Source organism: Elaeis guineensis, unplaced genomic scaffold (assembly GCF_000442705.2).
Source record: "Elaeis guineensis isolate ETL-2024a unplaced genomic scaffold, EG11 Super_Scaffold_1000033, whole genome shotgun sequence".
NCBI classification, from domain to species: Eukaryota; Viridiplantae; Streptophyta; class Magnoliopsida; order Arecales; family Arecaceae; genus Elaeis; species Elaeis guineensis.
Window position 1 is genome coordinate 9,499,447 of NW_027332424.1, and position 17,246 is coordinate 9,516,692.

Below are 17,246 nucleotides of genomic sequence, written 5' to 3' on the forward strand. Positions count from 1 at the left end.
AAGGAGTGGCCAGGTTCTCTTTTCTGTTAATTTTTTGAAGGTCGACGTCACCTCGATCCATGATCTCCCAGACCAGGTGGAAGCAGCGCAAAATATGCTTCATCCATTGGTGTGCTTTGGGTTCCTTTGTCTGAGCTATGGCACCAATGCTATCGTAGTAAATAGGATCGGACCATCGAGGGAGGGTGCTACTCCGAGCTCGGTGATGAATTTTTTCAGCCACACAGCTTTCTTCGCAGCATCCAATGCTGCGATGTACTCCGCCTCACAAACAGAGTCTGCCACAGTATGCTGCTTGGAACTCTTCCAGCAGATGGCTCCACCATTCAGAGTAAAGATATAACCCGACATGCTTTTGCTGTCATCATGGTCAAATTGAAAGCTGGAGTCTGTGAACCCCACAAGTTTCAGATCTGACTCGCCATAAACCAACCATTGGTCTTTAGTATTTTTCAAATACTTAAGGATGGCTTTAACCATTTTTCAGTAATTTTTTCAAGATCAGATTGGTATCTACTCACTACTCCTAGTGAGTATGCCATATCTGGCCTTGTACATGTCATAACATACATGATAGATCCCACGGTCGAAGCATATGGGACTCTACTCATACGCTCTCTCTCTTCAGGAGTTGTCAGACAATCCTTCTTAGAGAGAGAAATTTAATGGCCTATCGGTAGATAGCTCTTCTTGAAATTCTCCATGCCGAACCTCTTCAACACAGTGTCTATGTATGTGGACTAAGATAAACCAAGCATCCTTTTAGATCTATCCCTATAGATCTTCATCCCTAGGATGTAGGATGCTTCACCCAAGTCCTTCAAGGAGAACTGCGATGACAACCAAACTTTTATTCCCTATAGTGCGAGGATGTCATTCCCGATTAAGAGAATATCATCCATGTATAAGATAAGGAATACCATAACTGGACTATTTGCCTATTTATAGATGCAGGGCTCTTCTCCATTCTTAACGAAGCCATACGTTTTGATCACCTTATCAAAATGTATGTTCTAACTCCGAGAAGCTTGCTTCAATCCATAAATGGATCTCTGAAGCTTGCACACCTTGGACTCATCTGTGGATGTAAACCCCTCAGGTTGTATCATATACACTTCTTCGGTCAGCTCTCCATTCAGAAAAGCTATCTTTACATCCATCTGCCAGATCTCATAATCCAAATGGGCAACTATTGCAAGCATTATCTGAATGGATTTGAGTATTGCCATAGGAGAGAACATCTCGTTATAATCAATACCATAATATTGATGATACCCCTTGGCAACCAGACGGGCTTTATAGGTCTCCACCTTTCCATCTGCGCTCTCTTCCTTTTGAAGATCCATTTACACCCAATGGGTTTAACCTCTTCAGGTGGGTCAACCAATGTCCATACATCATTAACCTTCATGAACTCCATTTCGGATTTCATGACTTCAAGCCATTTCACAGAATCAGATCTCTGCATTGCATCCATATAGATGATCAGATCCTCATCATTCTCATCGAGTTCGATGGGATCACCATCCCGGACCAAAAAATCATAGTATCTGTCTGGCTGACGCGGTACTCTATCAGATTCCTTAATAGTGCAGGTACATTGGGCTCCAAATCTGATCTAATCAAATCCGACTCAGATTCAGCTATTGGTGTCGGTCCTTCTACCTGTTGAACTTCATCAAGTTCAACCTTAGAGGCAATGGTTCCTTCACCAAGAACTTTTTTTCTAAAAAAGTTGCCTTAAGGCTGACGAATACCTTTTATTCATCAGCATGGTAGAAAAAATATCTTTTGATCTCTTTGAGGTACCCTATGAATGTGCATTTGTCAGACCTAGGTCCAAGTTTATCTGTAACTAATCATTTGACATAGGCGGGCAACCCAGACCCTAAGGTGTGAAAGTGTTGGCTTACACCTGTCCATATCTTATATGGAGTCTTAATTACAGACTTACTTGAAATCTTATTTAAAAGATAATAGACGATTCAAGTGCATATCCCCAGAAGAATATCGGCAAGCTGGCAAAATCCATCATGGATCGGATCATGTCTAACAGAATCGATTTCTTCTTTCAGACACACCATTATGCTGTGGTGTTCCTGGAGGAGTTCATTGAGAGAGAATCCCATTCTCTCTTAGATATGTGAAAAACTCATCAGAAAGGTATTCCTCTCCTCGATCAGACTGTAGAGTTTTAATACTCTTTCCAGTTTATTTTTCTACTTTACTTCGGAATCATTTGAACATTTCAAATGAATCAGACTTATGTTTCATCAGATAGACATATCTATATCTAGATAGATCATCCGTGAAAGTGATGAAGTAGAAATATCTACCTCTAGCACTTGTGCTCATGGGCCCGCATACATCAGTATGTACTAGGCTAAGAGCTCAGTAGTTCTCTCACCTTTTTCAGTAAAAGGTGACTTGATCATTTTACCAAGAAGACGGGACTCACAGGTTGGAAGTGATTCATAATCACTGACTTCAAGAATTTCCTCTTGAGTCAACCTGTTTATCCTGCTCTTGTTTATATGACCCAGCCTATAATGCCATAAGTAGATATCTGGTACACTATCTAATCTAGGGTACTTGCCAGTAGAATAGACTACGTTAACAGGTTGTGATAACATATACACACCATTGTTCAAATGTCACAAAAAATAGTAACACCATTCATAATGATATTACAAACTTATTTCTTTATTGAAATTTCATAATCATTATTGATCGGAAGGCCTACAGAAATAATATTTAAAAAAAATTGGGACAGAAATGACAATCATTAAGAACAATAGTATGGGACTCAAATACAAGTTTCAAGATTCCTAATGCTAGAACTGAAACTGGTCTTCCATCTCCAACGTTCAGGAACCTCTCGCCTTGCTCGAATCTCCTACTGACCTGCAACCCCTACAACGAATTGCAAATATGGTAAGGGCTATCGGTATCCAATACCCAGTCAGTTATATCACAAATAGAGAAATTACAAGGAGTTATCATATAAATACCTTGTCCAGCAACAGCTTGCTTTTTCTCTGCCTGTTCGGGTCTAGGGAGGCAATGTACTGAGGACAGTTCCTCTTCCAGTGCCTCCACTTTTTGCAAAAGAAGCATTCAGCTTGACTCTTATCGGGCTTGATCTTTCTGGTTTGGCCCTGCACTGATGTCCCAGCTTGAACTTGCACCTTCTTCACTTTCTTCTTCTTGTTCTTCTTCCCTTTCTCAAAGGGTCGAGATCAGAAGACGAACCTCGCACTAAGTTCACCGACTCCTTATAGAGTTGGTGATCCTTCTCAAAGTTTGAAGCAACCCCAGTAATCCGTAGTAGTTTACTTCAGGCTTTGTCATTCTATAATGAGTGAGAAATGGGAGATAAGACTTGGGCAATAAGTTAGTATTACATTTTTCCCAAGCTGCTCATGCAAGGAAAAGCCAAGCTTGCTCAAATGCTCCATCAGCTCGATTATGTACAATACATGATCAGTGATAGAGGCACCATCCCATATTTTGGTGTTGAAGATGGCACAACTAGTCTTGTACCTCTCTACGTCATCGGGTGTGCCAAAGGCATCCTCCAACACTTGAAGCATGTCCTTTGACTGAGCCGTCTCAAATCTGCAACTGAACTCGTTGCTATGGCAGCCAGCATGATGCAGCACACCGTGATCTGGTACTAAGCCACTTCTGGTAAGTGTTCTGACTATTCCACGTGCATTGGCAGCTGGCTCCTCGGGTGCAAGATCCGTTATCACATATAGCATCCGTTCATGCTCCAGAACTATCTTCAACTTTCGGTACCTGCTACCAAGTTGGATCCCACCAACTTATCATTGTCCAACAACGATCGGAGTGATAGGAAAGTGGCCATATCTGCATAAAGAAAAACTATAACCTAATTAGTAATTGATTCATTAAACCTAAAGATTTAGACTTTAATCAAAAGGTTTCTCTCACTATTTTATTCGAATTGGTAGCCTCTACCTCTAATTCGAGGAATTACTCTAATTTCTTAGTAGATACTAGAATCTACTTAGACTATACACAAGCCAACTTTGGTTAGCCAACTCATGTACATCTAAGGGTAGATTTATAACCAATTATTTCTCTAAACAATTTTAATCATTTAGATTTTGCCCCATTCCTAATCAATAGGCTTTGGCCTCCACTAAAAAGGTCTGGTTAGGTCCAACCATTAACATGACCATACTTGGCCCATCTAGCCAATGAATGATTAGGCCTAACATTGGTCGGCTAATCTAACCACCATTTAGAAAGATGCAGTCAAGAAATCATATTATGAATGACAATTCCATCAGCCGATAAGCACCAGGCCTTTGGGCCTCCAATGATTATCCAACTGATGGACCCATTATCATCTACTTAATGGGAGGCTATGATCTAGTTATACCATAACTATTTCATTTTAAGGACCTAATAATTTTAGAAGATTTTATTGATTTAGAGGAGGAGGTCAGATGAACCAGCTTATCATGATCCTCCCACTGGCTTCACCAAGTCAGCTTAAGGGAGACCATTAAAAGGGCTAGTCTAGGAGTACCTAAATCAGTCACACTGATTTATTTAGCTGATATGGGTCAGCTCAAATAGTCAAGTGATCCGATCAAAATATAATTTCACCAAGAGACTAGATAAGTTCGATCGGTGGGAGGGTCTGCCAAAGCTTGCCTTAGACACCATCAGAAATGGTCAGATAAGCGGCTGCCAATTAAAAACCATCGGTCTAGTTTACCTTAGACACCAACTGGTTTAATTAGTTTCGATTAGATCAACCTAACATTTGTGCTAGACTACTTAGCCAAGAATCAAGTCTATTTGGTTCTCGTTAAAGACATGGACTTGACCAACTACAACTATTGTAATTGATCTAGAGAATCCTTGACCTAATCTAAGACAAAATTGATTAGATTTAGTCAATTCTCTAATTAAGTCCATCTTTAATCTAACCTTAGGTCTAACCCAATTAATGGACCTAATTTTTACTAACCCATTAACCCAATGTGTTATGGTTTGTGTCTTAGATTCTTCAATTCACAATCCTAAAACCTAATCAAATAACTTTTTAATTTTCAATTAAGTTTTGGGTTGAGGGTTGGGGTTCAGCTTTTCGAAAATAATTTTCATATTTGTAAAATATTTTTACAACATGGTTCTACTAACCAAGTTGCATGTTTGATTCATAATCAAAATATAAGTAAAATAAGCATGAAACTACTTTAGATCTAATCTAAACAGATTCATGTAATTGAAACAATTTCAACTTTAAACTGCACAAATTTTTCAGACAAATATATGATGGTTCTTTGCACAGAAATTATTAACAAAGAGATTTTATTTTAAATTTAAATACCTTTTAAATCTAATAAATCATAAATTTAATTTAGATAACATCTAACAAATTTTGATTAAAGATAGATCTACAGAACTAGGATAACCTTTGCACTGTAAGGGGTAAACCTTACAGCAGAACAACCTACATTTGTGATTGATCTAAAAATTTTAATTTCAGATTTAACAATCAGATTATAAATTAGATTTAATCTAAGAAATAATCTAAGCATATATAAATAATCATGTAATAAATAACTTAGGCTCTAATACCAATTGAAGGAACTAGATCTAGGATTTCAGGGTTAGATCTTGAAACTTTTTCAAGATCAGGCAGCAGAAGACTAAAATAAATCAAAATTTATCTTATAAAATTAGAAAATTCTAGATCTAAGATTCTATTACATGATTATTATATGATATTAAATTAAAAATTAAAATATAAAGAGCAAGAACTACATGTTGATCATATCAATATATTTCTATACTACATCTAATGTATGTAAAATATAATAGATCAGATCTATTACCTTGCAAGTTAGATGTTCTAACTTTGCTGATCCGAGCTTGAGAATGATGTTGAGAGCACACATATGCCCGACCTCTAGGAGTCATCCACACGAGCCCATGAATCACGATCAGAAGTCCTGGTCCAAAAATCAGCACAGTATGCTAGTATTGTGCTGATCCTTCTTCGATGGTTGATCAGATACCTCTTTCTTCTTGATTTGGACTCTTTCAAAGATAAAAGTAGGAGAAAGAGTTTTAGATATGAGACACTCTCAGAAAACTCACAGATGGAGGAAGAAAAGAGGTGAACTCACAACCCTAGAAGAAGACCTCTTCTTCTTCTCTTTGCTCTCACCTAGACATCTAGTTTTGTGTCTATTATATTTTCATGCCCCAAACTCTTTTTCTTTAATTTTCATACACCCAAAGGTCTCTCAATGTTCTATAATCTATAAAAATTTAAAAAAAAATTATCTTAAATAATGAGATATGAAGAGTCCTTGTCTAGGTCAAATACCTAGTCAAGGAAAATCCAAACAGGGCAAGACAAGTGGTGCTCAACTCTTGGGGCCCCCTCTTCTTTTTCTACCATGGACCACCAGCAAAGGGTGACAATATGTACCATAAAAGTCATAAAAATCTCTAAAAAAATTTGGATAAAATCAGTGCCATAAGGAAAGGGTTTTGGTTTCCTAAAATTCTATCTCATAGAATTTGAAATCCAAACTAATTCATACTTTGACTTGGTCCACAACCAATTCATGTAAGAGAGAAAGAGTAAAAGCTTTGGACATGCGTGAAGGCCTGGGAGAGAAGGTTTTGTCATACAAAATAAGAGAGTGGGAGTAGGGGGCTAAGGTGGCGCAAGGTGGAATCCTAGTCTTACTAGGGTTCAATCTATGACTTGTTCAAATTTGGTTTCTCAAATCAAATTAAACCAAAATCAAATCAATCTAATTAAAATAAATCTTAACCCAATTAAAAACTTAATTTAATTAGATTAAATTAAATTTAAATCTAATTTAATTTTTTAATCAAATTAAAAATTAGGTCGACCCAAGTCTATTGAACTAGGACTAGTTTTTCCTTCCACTTGGCTTATCCAATAAACCAATTGGACTTGATCCAATCAAGCTCAAACAAAATCTAATTAAATTATATTCAATTAGACTTAATCTCAGCCCATTGGCTTAATCAAATTAATCTAATTAGCAATCAAATTGCTAATCGATCCTCCTCCAACACTTGCACTGGGTTAAATGTCAATCGTATTGATCGTTTAACCACAGAATGATTTTTAATTGTTGATCAACCATCCGATCGGATCGTGAACTCTAATGTGTGTGACCTCATAGGTCCGAACCTAAGTCGGTAGTATAGAAATAAATTTTTATACCAATCAAAATGATCATCTAGCAATGGTACCCGACGGTCGGATAGGTCGAATGTGTAGAACAACATCCTTAGAACCCATATGGATATAGTTTTCATATAATTCATCCCCTTGACCAAAATGCTCATAGGATACTTCAGAGTTCAACTATCAACTCTGATCAGGTTGTCCACATTGTATTTCAAAATATCAAATCCATCTGATGGATTATCCTGACTAAGATTTTGCTAAATTAAAATACAGCGACTCATTCTTCTCCAACTCTTGGAGTGATCAATCACATCTTGATCACACTCTGACTTCGCAAGTACTTGACTGTGCCCAGAAGCCTTCTGTCATTGAATTAAAAAATTCAGTTAGTCCAGTACCAAAGCACAGTGAGTTGCTTGCAAGTCACTGAGGTGATCTCAGGTATAAGGGACACTTATACCTATATCCCATCAGAGATATTCTCAACAGCAGAATGCTCTGAAGTTGGTCACGTTCTATGATGATGTACCCTTACATCTCATCTGTATGCTATACCAATATCTCCACACTCCTTGGTTAAGAGGACAACCAACCCATATGACCTACAGCAATCTATACTCGATAGAAGCTGTCATCCTTATTAACAGCCTATCATTTGATCGTGAATAATTTTAAGGACTAATCGATAAATCTCTCTTTATCGAACCTAAATAGTCCTAAGGACTTCATCACAATAATGGAGTTCATTAGAAGATGAAAACTTATGATAAAAATATCAAAAATATATTTTATTTATTAACAAATCAATTACAATACAAGGTTGCTCAACCGTCAACAGGTTGACGATTGACTTTTGGGACATATTTCCCAACACTCATCATAACCCTAAACCCATTATCCTAATTTATGGAGTTCATCATAATTATTACAAAAGTAAGATGCAGCATATGATGAAAAATACCTTTTATTATTTAAAGAGTCAATACATGAGTCTGAAAGATCATAAAGAAAATCCATCAAAATACAAATTTCGATTGGCTTATAGGGTATATTCTTTTTCGTATGATCACGTTCAGTACTAGCTGTTCTCTAACAATTATCTGTACTCATCACTCAATATCTCTACACTGTAGATCAGAGACTCATCTACCTTAAAGGAAGTAATTTGTACGTCGATCTATCTAGATCGATCATCATCTCATGATGATACTATAATTGAAAGTATTTAAAAATTTTATACATACCTCTAATTCTCAATACTTTGAGAGTATGTATCAAAGTATTAATTCTATAGATGATTTAAGGATACATTACTCTTGAATAAAATTAAACTTGCTCTTTTATTGATCAAATAATGTATTAAATACAAAATTATACTTTAGACTTATTACAATGTATCCGTCGTATTGGCTTCTAGGACATACATCTAACAGTGATTGCCAACCATGGATAGAAATATGGTGTGTTTGGCCTACCACAGGCTAGAGCTTGGGCAGATCTAGTCTGTTGTCGAAGTGATGACGTGAGCATAATCCAACTATATTAATCAGATAATGAAAAATGATTTCACTAGATTATTCTTGAATCAAACTGTTGCTTGGATGATATATATGACATGTATCTTGAGATTTCTATCATGGTGATATTTATATAATTGATTAGTTATATAGTTAACTTGATGTGTATGTTGGTATGGCTTATATGTATGTATTTTATAGCATATATATTGATCTATCAAGTATTATTTAAATTATTGATGCATGAATCTTATTATTTTCTTATCGGCTAAATATTACCTCAAAGAAATTTCTTATTCATATTGATGTGAGTGTGGAGATTCTTACTAGGCTGTAATCTTTACACCTTTTTTTCATTAGAGTTGCAGGATGTATAGCATCGGTCTGGTTGGGCATGGAGTTCAAGTGATGGAGTCCATAGTGAGCTAGTTGATCTTCTAATACTAAAAAAAAATATTCAATCTTGCGAACCTTATTCTATAATGATGGATTGGATTGGTTTGATAAATATGATTGAATTTTTATGATTGATACGATTATTTCAATATTTTTGTGGATTTGTTATTATTTAGGCCTTGTATGATTTCTAAGGCATTACTCTAGGATTCAAATGGCCATGTTATGCGGTAGATCTAGATATTAAGTTCAGGGCATGACAACGAGAAAGTTGGTCAATGGAAAGCTAACTAACTTTTTCAAGGTATTTAACTACCAAACCCTAAGGGTTCATTCTTTTATGGATAAAAAATTTATATGAGAATCTATATTTTTCTACATAAATATTTTTTAGATAATATTTAGATAGAAAAATAATTTATTCATGTTCTTTAACATATGAAAAAATAGCTTTGAAATCTATTATTCATATTTTTTTGCATCATTACTTTTCAGATAAGTTGCTAAAATTTATCCATATTTCTTATAATACTTTTTATGCCTTTTAGGTTTGAAGAAAGTGGATCACTGAGTTATTCGATATTTAATGATAGAGGTATTGAAAATGAGGATGGAGCATCTTAGGAATAAAATTAAATATCTACTTTACTAATTGATGAAAAAATAATTTAGTCATCCATATATGGATAAATTTTTTTCTCATTTTATGAATAAATACTATCCATGAAAAAGTAACTTATCCATATAAAAAAGCATGAGAACATAAGTAAGTTGGTCAATGAGAAAGTTGATCAACTTTCTTATGATATTTACCCATCAAACAACGACCCCAAAGAAATAACCTGTTGGAAAATATATCCCAAAAAGCCAATCGTCAAGCTGTTGACGGTTGAGCAACCAAGTATTGTAATTGATTTGTTAATAAATAAAATATATTTGGTATTTTCATCATAAGCTTTCATCTTCTAATGAACTCCGTTGTTATGATGAAGTCCTTAGGACTATTTAGATTCGATAAAAGAGGATTTATCGATTAGTCTTTAAAATAGTTCACGACCAAATGATAGGCTGTTAATAAGGACGACAGTTTCTATCGAGCATAGGTCGCTGTAGGCCACATGGATTGGTTGTCCTCTTAACCAAAGAGTGTGGAGACACTGGTATGGCATACAGGTGAGATGTACTGGTACATCATCATTGAACATGATCAACTCCAGAGTATTCTACTGTCGAGAATGTCTCTGATGGGATATAGGTATAATATCCCTTAGACTTGAGATCGCCTCAGTGACTACGGTTTCTTGGTCGGGACGGTGATCCCATCGAACTTGATAAGAATAATGAGGATCCGATCACCTATATGGATGCAATGCAGAGATCTAATTTCGAGAAATGGCTTGAAGCCATGAAATCCGAAATGGAGTCCATGAAGGTCAATGATGTATGGACATTGGTTGACCCACCTGAAGGGGTTAAACCCAATGGGTGTAAATGGATCTTCAAAAGGAAGAGGGGCGTAGATGGAAAGGTGGAGACTATAAAGCCCGTCTGATTGCCAAGGGGTATGTCAATGTTATGGTATTGACTATGACGAGATATTTTCTCCTGTGGCAATGCTCAAATCCATTCGGATAATGCTTGCAATAGCTGCCCATCTGGAATATGAGATCTGGCAGATGGATGTAAAGACAGCTTTCCTGAATGGAGAGCTAACCGAAGAGGTGTATATGATACAACCTGAGGGGTTTACATCCACAGATGAGTCCAAGATGTGCAAGCTTCAGAGATCCATTTATGGATTGAAGCAAGCTTCTCGGAGTTGAACATGCATTTGATAAGGTGATCAAAACATATGGCTTCATTAAGAATGGAGAAGAGTCCTGCATCTATAAATGGGCAAATGGTCCAGTTGTGGTATTCCTTGTCTTGTACGTGAATGACATTCTCTTAATCGGGAATGACATCCCGCACTACAGGGAATAAAAGTTTGGTTGTCATCACAGTTCTCCATGAAGGATTTGGGTGAAGCATCCTACATCCTAGGGATGAAGATCTATAGGGATAGATCTAAAAGATGCTTGGGTTATCCCAGTCCATGTTATAGACACTGTGCTGAAGAGGTTCAGCATGGAGAATTCCAAGAAGGGTATCACCGATAGGCCATGGAATTTCTCTCTCTAAGAAGGATTGTCCGACAACTCCTGAAGAGAGAGAGCGTATAAGTAGAGTCCCATATGCTTCAGTCGTGGGATCTATCATATACGCCATGACATGTACAAAACAGATGTGGCATACTCACTAGGAGTAGTGAGTAGATACCAATCTGATCCTGGAGAAAATCACTGGAAAGTGGTTAAAGCCATCCTTAAGTATTTGAGAAATACTAAGGACCAAAGGTTGGTTTATGGCGAGTCAGATCTGAAATTGTGGGGTTCACAGACTCTAGCTTTCAATCTGACCATGATGACAGCAGGAGCGTGTCGGGTTATATTTTTACTCTGAATGGTGGAGCCATCTGCTGGAAGAGTTCCAAGCAACATACTGTGGCAGACTCTGTTTGTGAAGCGGAGTACATCGCAGCATCGGATGCCGCGAAGGAAGCTGTGTGGCTGAAGAAATTCATCAACGAGCTCGGAGTAGCACCCTCCCTCGATGGTCCAGTCCTGCTCTACTGCGACAGCACTGGTGCCATAGCTCAGGCGAAGGAACCCAAAGCACATCAGCGGACGAAGCACATCTTGCGCGCTTCCACCTGGTCCGAGAGATCGTGGATTGAGGTGACGTCGACCTTCAGAAGATCGACGGAAAGGAGAACCTAGCCGACCCCTTCACTAAAGCCCTGGCGATAAAGGAGTTCGACAACCACAAGTCGAAGATGGGTATTAGATACTGTGCCGAGTGGCTTTAGACAAGTGGGAGTTGTTGGGAAATGTTCCCAAAAAGCCAATCGTCAAGCTGTTGATGGTTGAGCAACCAAGTATTGTAATTGATTTGTTAATAAATAAAATATATTTGGCATCTTCATCATAAGCTTACATCTTCTAATGAACTCCGTTGTTATGATGAAGTCCTTAGGACTATTTAAGTTTGATAAAGAGAGGATTTATCGATTAGTCCTTAAAACTGTTCACGACCAAATGATAAGCTGTTAATAAGGACGACAGCTTCTATCGAGCATAGGTCGCTGTAGGCCATATGGGTTGGTTGTCCTCTTAACCAAGGAGTGTGGAGACACTGGTATGGCATACAGGTGAGATGTAAGGTACATCATCATTGAACGTGACCAACTCCAGAGTATTCTGCTGTCGAGAATGTCTCTGATGGGATATAGGTATAAGTGTCCCTTAGACTTGAGATCGCCTCAGTGACTTGCAAGCAACTCACTGTGCTTTGGTACTGGACTAACTGAATTTCTAATTCAGGGACGGAAGGCTTTGGGCACAGTCAAGTACTTGCGAAGTCAGAGTGTGATCGAGATGGGATTGACCACTCCAAGAGTTGGAGAAGAATGAGTCGCTGTATTTCAATTTAGCAAAACCTTGGCCAGGGTAATCCATCAGATGGATTTGATATTTTGAAATACAATGTGGACAACCTGATCAGAGTTGACAGTTGAACTCTAGGGTGTCCTATGATCATTTTGGTCAAGGAGATGAATTATATGAAAACTATATCCGCATGGGTTCTAAGGATGTTGTTCTACACATTCGACCTATCCGATCGTCGGGTACCATTGCTAGATGGTCACTTCGATTGGTACAAAATTTATTTCTGTGCTACCGCTTAGGTTCGACCTATGAGGTCACACACATTAGAGTTCATGATCCGATCGGATGGTTGATCAATGATTAAGAATCGTTCTAGGGTTAAATGATCAATACGATTGACATTTAACCCAGTGCAAGTATTGCAGGAGGATCGATTAGCAATTCGATTGCTAATTGGCTTAATTTGATTAAGCCAATGGGCTGAGATTAAGTCTAATTAAATATAATTTAATTAAATTTAGTTTGGGCTTGATTGGATCAAGTCCAATTGGTTTATTGGATAAGCCAAGTGCAAGGAAAAACTAGTCCTAGTTCAACTAGGACTTGGGTCAATCTAATTTCTAATTTGATTAAAAATTAAGTTAGATTTAAATCTAATTTAATCTGATTAAATTAGGTTCTTAATTGGGATAAGACCTATTTTAATTAGGTTGATCTAATTTTGATTTGATTTGGTTTGAGAAACCAAATTAAAACAAGTCATGAGATAGAATCCTAGTAAGACTAGGATTCCACCTTGCGCCACATAAGCCTTCCCCACGCCCTCTCTCTTATTCAACGCCAATCTCCACTTATTTTGTGTGACAAAAGCCCTCTCCCAGGTCTCTCCCACGTTCACAAAAGGTCTTCTCTCTTCTTTCTTACATGGAAGGTGGTTTGGATCAAATCAAAAAGGAATAAGTTTGGATTTCGAATTCTATGAGATAGAGTTTTAGAAATCCAAAACTCTTTCAATTTTGCACCGAATTTATCCAAATTTTTTTTAGAATTTTATGGCTTTTAGGGTATACATTGTGCACCCTTTTCTGTAATCCATGCATGAAAATAAGGAGGAGGTGCTCAAGAGTTGGGCGCCCCTTAACTTGCCATGTTTGGATAAGCCTTGACTAGGTATTTGACCTAGACAAGGACTCTATCATATCTCTCTGTATAAAATGAGTTTCTTCATGAAATTTTAGGAGAAGATAGAGATTTGAGAGACCTTTGTGCCATCCAAAAATTGGAGAGAAGACCTTTGGGTCATGGAGATATAAAAGATGCAAGTTAGGGTGTCTAGAGAAAAAAATGTGAAGAAGAAGAGGGTCTTCTTCTAGGGTTTTTTTTTCATATCTTTCCTCCCTCCATCTTGAGTTTCCTGAGAGTGTCTCAGATCTGAAACTCCTCCTTCTACTTTTCATCTTTGAAGAGTCCAAATCAAGAAGAAGGAGGCACCTGATCAACCATCAAAGAAGGATCAGCGCAGTACTAGCATACTGTGCTGATTTCCTGAAGCAGGACTTCTGATCGAGATTCGTGGGCTCGTGTGGACGACTCCTAGAGGCCGGACGCATGTGCGGCTTGCAACATCATCCTTAAGCCGGATCAGCGAGGTTAGAGCGTCTAACTTGCAAGGTAATAGATCTGATCTATTGTTTAATACATACATTAGATGTAGTATAGAAACATGTTGATATGATCAACATGTAGTTCATGCTGTATATATATATTTTTAATTTTTGATTTAATGCTATATAATAATCATGTAATAAGATCTTAGATCTAGGATTTTCTATTTTAAAAATAAATTTTAATTTATTTTAGTCTTCCGCTGTATGATCTTGAAAAAGTTTCAAGATCTAACCCTGAAACCCTAGATCTGGTTCTTTAATGGTATCAGAGCCTAGGTTCTTTATTACATGATTATTTATACATGCTTAGATTATTTCTTAGATTAAATCTAATTTATAATCTGATTATTAAATCTGAAATTAAAATTTTAGATCAATCACAAACTGCAAGGTTGTCCTGCTGTAAGGTTTACCCCTTACAGTGCAAAGGTTGTCCTAGTTTGTGTAGATCTATCTTTAATCATAAATTTGTTAGATATGATCTAGATTAAATTTATATTTATTAGATTTAAAAGATATTTAAATCTGAAATAAAATCTTTTGTTGATAATTTTTGTGCAAAGAAATTATTTAAAGTTGAAATTGTTTCAATTACATGAACCTGTTTAGATTAGATCTAAAGTAGTTTCATGTTTATTTCACTTGTATCTTGATTATGAATCAAACATGCAATATGGTTGGTAGAATCATATTGTAAAATTATTTTACATGTATGAAAATTATTTTTTGAAAAGCCAAACCCAACCCTCAGCCCAAAACTTAATTAAGAATTAAGAAGTTGTTTGATTAGGTTCTAGGATTGTGAATTGAAGAACCTAAGACACAAATCATAACACATTGGGTTAATGGGTTAGTGAGAATTAGGTCCATTAATTGGGTTAGACCTATGGTTAGATTAAAGATGGACTTAATTAGAGAATTGACTAAATCTAATCAATTGTTGTCTTAGATTAGGTCAAGGATTCTCTAGATCAATTACAATAGTTGTAGTTGGTCAAGTCCATGTCTTTAACGAGAACCAAATGGACTTGATTCTTGGCTAAGCGGTCTAGCACGAACTGTTAGGTTGATCTAATCGAAACTAATTAAACCAGTTGGTGTCTAAGGTAAACCAGACCGATGGTTTTTAATTGGGAGCCCACTTACCTGGCCATTTCTGATGGTGTCTAAGGCAAGCTTTGGCAGACCCTCCCACTGATCGAACTTACCTGGCCTCTTGGTGAAATTATGTTTTGATCGGATCACTTGACTATTCGAGCTAACCCATGTCAGCTAGGTAAATCAGTGTGACTGATTTAGGTGCTCCTAGACCAGCCCTTTTAATGGTCTCCCTTAAGCTGACTTGGTGAAGCCAGTGGGAGGATCATGATAAGCTGGTTCATCTGACCTCATCCTCTATATTATTTAAATCTTCTAAAATTATTAGGTCCTTAAAATGACAAAGTTATGGAGATAACTGAGTCATAGCCTCCCATTAAGGTGTTTGATAATGAGTCCATTAACTCAATAATCATTGCAGACCCAAAGGCCTGGTGCTTGTTGACTAATGAAATTATCACTCATCATATGACGACTTGGAAGTGTCTCTCTAATGGTGGTTAGGTGAGCCAACCAAAGTTGGGCTTAATCATTCATTGGTTAGATACACCAAGTATGATCATGTTAATGGTTGGACCTAACTAGATCCTTACAGTGGAGGCCAAAGCCTACTGATTAGGTTTCTGGGGCAAAATTAAAATTACTAGAAATTATTTAGATAAACAATTGGTTATGAACCTACCCTTAGATGTACATGGGTTGGCCAACCAAAGTTGGGCTTGTGTGCAGTCTAAGTGGATTCTAGTACCCACTAAGGAATTAGGGTAATTCCTCGAATTGGAGGTAGAGGCTACCAATTCGAATAAAATAGTGGGAGAAACTTTTGATTAAAGTCCAAATCTTTAGGTTTAATGAATCAATTACTAATTAGGTTATGGTTCTCCTTTGTGCAAATATGGCCACTTCCCTATCGCTCCAATCATTGTTGGACAATGATAAGTTGGTGGGACCCAACTTCGGTAGCTGGTACCAAAGTTGAAGATAGTCCTGGAGCATGAACGGATCCTATATATGATAATGGATCCTGCACCTGAGGAGCCAGCTGTCAATGCACGTGGAACAGTCAGAGACACTTACCAGAAGTGGCTCAATTACCGGACCACGGTGCGCTGTATCATGCTGGCTGCCATGAGCGACGAGTTCAGTCGCAGATTCGAGACGGCTCAGCCAAAGGACATGCTTCAAGTGTTGGAGGATGCCTTTGGCACACCCGATGACGTAGAGAGGCACAAGACTAGTTGTGCCATCTTCAACGCCAAAATACGGGATGGTGCCTCTGTCACTGATCATGTATTGTACATGATCGTGCTGATGGAACGATTGAGCAAGCTCGGCTTTCCTTGCATGAGCAGCTTGGGAAAGATGCAATACTGAACTCACTGCCCAACTCTTATCTCCCATTCTTCACTCATTATAGAATGACAAAGCCTGAAGTAAACTACCATGGGTTACTGGGGTTGCTTCAGAACTTTGAGAAGGATCACCAACTTCACAAAGAGTCGGTGAACTTAGTGGGAGATTCATCTTCTGGTTCTCGACCTTTTAAGAAAGGAAAAAGAACAAGAAGAAGAAAGTGAAGAAGGTGCAAGTTCAGGCTGGGACATCAGTGCAGAGCCAGACCAAAAAGATCAAGCCTGATAAGAGTCTATTCTACTGGCAAGCACCCTAGATTAGATAGTATGTCAGATATCTACTTATGGCATTGGAGGCTAGGTCATATAAACAAGAACAGAATAAACAGGTTGACTCAAGAGGGAATCCTCGAAGTCAGTGATTGTGAATCACTTCCAACCTATGAGTCCTGTCTTCTTGGTAAAATGACCAAGTCACCTTTCACTGGAAAAGGTGAGAGAGCTAC